Below are 4,774 nucleotides of genomic sequence, written 5' to 3'. Positions count from 1 at the left end.
TCTCTTGGCAGCAGATTTGTTCAGAACTCTTGGTAAATGGTACTAATGGTAAAAGTCACTTTACAACTCAGTAAATGCCAATTGAAATATAATAATACACTCACTAAATAATTCCAGTGTGATGCTCTTCTACAAGGCAAAACAAAAAGATTTTAATTCGATAGCATTCCAGGTTTCCTAAGCAAACCAGGTCTGTCTTTTGCAGGCCAAGGAATGGCCGGTTTAAAAACAAATTTCTAAGCTCGTGCAGACACAGCGGTGTGTAATGAAGGTGCGTATGAGCTATTCTGTGCCATTGCACCCAGTACCTACTAACAGCTCGATCCAAATGGCATTGATCACAGGGGACTAATTTTAACTTTTTAGGGTTTTTTTCATTTTTTTTTTCTAACTATTTTTACATTTTTTTTTTTTTACTATTTTTTTTAGACCCCCTAGGGTATTTAAACCCTAAGGAGTCATGTTGTTGAGCCAAATTCTGACCCTACCATCCGAATGTCGCAGCAGAAATCGAGACTCATCAGACCAGGCAACGTTTTTCCAATCTTCTACTGTCCAATTTCGATGAGCTTGTGCAAATTGTAGCCTCAGTTTCCTGTTCTTAGCTAAAAGGAGTGGCACCCGGTGTGGTCTTCTGCTGCTGTAGCCCATCTGCCTCAAAGTTCGACATACTGTGCGTTCAGAGATGCTCTTCTGCCTACCTTGGTTGTAACGGGTGGCGATTTTAGTCACTGTTGTCTTTCTATCAGCTCGAACCAGTCTGCCCATTCTCCTCTGACCTCTGGCATCAACAAGGCATTTCCGCCCACAGAACTGCCGCTCACTGGATGTTTTTTCTTTTTTGGACCATTCTCTGTAAACCCTAGAGATGGTTGTGCGTGAAAATCCCAGTAGATCAGCAGTTTCTGAAATACTCAGACCAGCCCTTCTGGCACCAACAACCATGCCACGTTCAAAGGCACTCAAATCACCTTTCTTCCCCATACTGATGCACGGTTTGAACTGCAGGAGATTGTCTTGACCATGTCTACATGGCTAAATGCACTGAGTTGCCGCCATGTGATTGGCTGATTAGAAATGAAATGTTAAGGAGCAGTTGGACAGGTGTACCTAATAAAGTGGCCGGTGAGTGTAGTGTCCCTTTATTCATCAGTTATGAATCAACGTTTCAACCACAAGGTCTTTATCAAGCATGTACATTGGTCCCCGGTTGGCCGAAGGTTGCGCACTCCTGCTCTCTGGGGATTCAAACTTTTAACTCCTTTTTGACCAGTCAATGTAAAAATATATCTGGTTACAACAAGTTATCCCCACCCACAGGATAGGGGCTAACTTGCTATTTGGTGGGATCACAGTGATAGGACCTCCATGGATCTCAAAAGTAACCCAGATGAACAGAACAGCCCAGTGCTGATTTTAGCCTTTTGATCTTCTTTACAATTTCTCTTGACCATGGTTTATTTCTGTTGAATTCACACTAAAATGTCTTCAGCTCCATGCAGGAAAACTCGGCCCCTAAAAAAAAAAAGTTACTTACATGGCTAAACACACATAAAACATTCTTTATATAGTCCCCCGAATACATTATAGTGTCTACAGCACCCAGAATTATATACGGTATACCACACCTCTTGAACTACAACACCCTGCTAATTTATATACATATTTTATTTATAATACAGTACCTCTAATTTATTTAAAACAGCCCCCATTACGTACTCCCAAATGAAATTATATACTGTACTCCATATAAGGCCACCCAGTTTAATTAACACCTTAACGACTTGGCCATTTTGCACCATCCTGACAAGGCCCATTTTTTGAAATCTGACATATGTCACTTTAAGTGGTCATAACTTTGGAATGCTTTAACATATCCAGTTGATTTTGACTCATTGTGACTCATTGTACTTCATGTTGGTTGAGAAATTTAAGATATATGTTTAGTATTTATTTATGAAATAAATGGAAATTTGGTGACGATTTTGAAAAAAAAATGTTTTCCAAATTAAAAATTTTCTACTTTTTGGAAAGTTAGTCATATTACCAAAATAACTTGATGACTAACATTTCCCATATGTCTGCTTTAACTTGGCATCATTTTTCAAACATCCTTTCCTTTTATTTAGGATGTTAGGAGGCTTATAACTTTACGTGTGATTTTTTTTCAGATTTTCAAGAAAATCATCATAACCTACTTTTGAAGGGCCAATTTAGTTAGAAGTAACTTAATAAGGCCTACATGACAGAAAACCCCCACAAATCACACCATTTTAGAAACTGCACCCCTCAAAATATTGAAAACAACCTTTGGGAAGTTTGTTATCCTTTGTTATTCTTTAACATGTTCTTTGAACAATAAAATTTGCAACTTCACAATGGGTTAAAAAGGAAAATGCATTTTACAGTGTTTAGTGCAATTCCTCCTGAGTATGCCAATACCCATTTTGTCACTGTACCCTGCTGTACGGGCACAGGGGGGCACTTGGAATGGAAAGCGCGTTGTTTTGTTTTTGGAGGACAAGTATGGCTGAAAAAGTTTTCATGTGTCAGAATGCATTTAGAGAGCCCTAGTGTAACAAAACAGAGGAAAGTCCCAACAAGTGACACCATTTTGGAAAGTAAGCCCCTTGGAGAATTTAGCAACGTGTAATTTGTATATTTTCCCCAACAGGTGTTTGATTCCATTTGGCCGAAAAAAGATGAAAATTTTCTCAAAAAAGTTACATTCACCCCAAATTTTTGTAAGCCACAAGGAATAAAAGATGAAACAACCCCCAGAAATGTGTAAAATTTCTCCTAAGCGTAGAATTGCCCCAGTTGTGCATATAAAGTGTTGTATGGGTACACAGTAGGGCTCAGAAAGGAAAGAGGGGCATTGGCCTTTTAGAAGCCAAATTTGACAGAAATCCTTTACATGTGTCAGGATGCATTTGGAGAGCCTTAGTGGTACCAAAACAGAGGAAAACCCCAACAAGTAACACCATTTTGAAAAGTACATCCTTTGAAGAATTTAGCAAGGTGTAATATGTATATTTGCCCCTACAGGTGTTCAATTATGCCCTAAAAAGGAAAAAGATGAAAATTTTCCCCAAAAAGTCAGTTTTATCCCTAATTTTTGTAAGCCACAAGGGATAATATATGAAACAACCCGCAGACATGTGTAAAACTATTTCTCCCGATTGTAGAGTTGCCTCACTTATAAAATGTTGTATGGGTACACAGTAGGGCTCAGAAGGGAAAGAGTGGCATTAGCCTTTTAGAAGCCAAATTTGACAGAAATCCTTTACATGTGTCAGGGTGCATTTGGAGAGCCTTAGTGATATCAAAACAGAGGAGAACCCCAACAAGTAACACCATTTTGAAAAGTACATCCTTTGAAGAATTTAGCAAGGTGTAATATGTATATTTGCCCCTACAGGTGTTCAATTATGCCCTAAAAAGGAAAAAGATGAAAATTTTCCCCAAAAAGTCAGTTTTATCCCTAATTTTTGTAAGCCACAAGGGATAATATATGAAACAACCCGCAGACATGTGTAAAACTATTTCTCCCGATTGTAGAGTTGCCTCACTTATAAAATGTTGTATGGGTACACAGTAGGGCTCAGAAGGGAAAGAGTGGCATTAGCCTTTTAGAAGCCAAATTTGACAGAAATCCTTTACATGTGTCAGGGTGCATTTGGAGAGCCTTAGTGATATCAAAACAGAGGGGAACCCCAACAAGTACACCCCTTCAAAAATTTTGCAAGGTGTAATATGTGTATTTTGCCCTACATGTGTTTGAATCAATTAGGCCCCTAAAAGGAAAAAATTAAAAATGTTCCCAAAAAAGTCACAGTCTTATTTTTTAAGGGATTAAAGATGAAACAACCCCCAAAAGTGTGTACTACTATTTCTCCCGAGTATAAAATTGCCCCACACTTGCAAATAAAATGTTGTATAGGTACACAGTAGGGCTCAGAAGGGAATGAGGGACGTTGGGGTTTTAGAAAACGACAAAACCCCTCTGGTCTTGACCAGATCACTGTGTCTGAACCATTTTGGCAAGTCACTTCCAGCCGCACCATTCTATGACAGTGTGTGGGGAAGGGGTTTATAGAGGCTATACAATCTTTTTTTTTTTTTTTGCCAATTTGGACAAATAAGGGCTTATTTTGTGCGAGACAAGATGCACTGTAAAACTTCATTTTAGTGGGTCTTCAGCTTATTGATGCGATTTTATTAACTCTTTACGTGTGGAGCAAAATAAAATCATCAATTCTTGTTTTGGATTTTTTAGAATTTGTTTTGGGGGGGGCGTTCACTGTAGCATAAATATAATATCTTTATTCTACGGATCACTACAATTACGGTGATACTTCATTTATCTACTTTTATTTATATTTAGCCAATTTTATTGAAGAAAAACTAGAATAGAAAAAATTGCATTTGTTTTAGTATCGCCATTTCTACAGCAGCATAACTTTAGTATTTTTTGGTTGACGGAGCTGGTGGTGGGCTTACTTTTTGCGTGGCAGGTTGTTCTTTTCATTGGTATCATTTTGGTGCCTGTAACTTTTTGGATCATTTTTAGAACATTTTTTGTAAAGCAATCTGATTAAAAAAAAATGTCTATTTTTGGCAAGTTTTCCGGTAGTTTTTTTACCGTGTTCACCGATTGATTTTTACGGACGTGGCAATACCAAATAAGTGGATTTTTTTTTGTGATTTTGTGGTTTTTTGTACTTGTATATAGGGAATTGTGGTGTTTGGGAGACTTTCACTTTCTTTTATT

Source organism: Engystomops pustulosus, chromosome 1 (genome assembly GCF_040894005.1).
Source record: "Engystomops pustulosus chromosome 1, aEngPut4.maternal, whole genome shotgun sequence".
NCBI lineage: Eukaryota > Metazoa > Chordata > Amphibia > Anura > Leptodactylidae > Engystomops > Engystomops pustulosus.
This window is presented reverse-complemented; position numbering follows the sequence as displayed.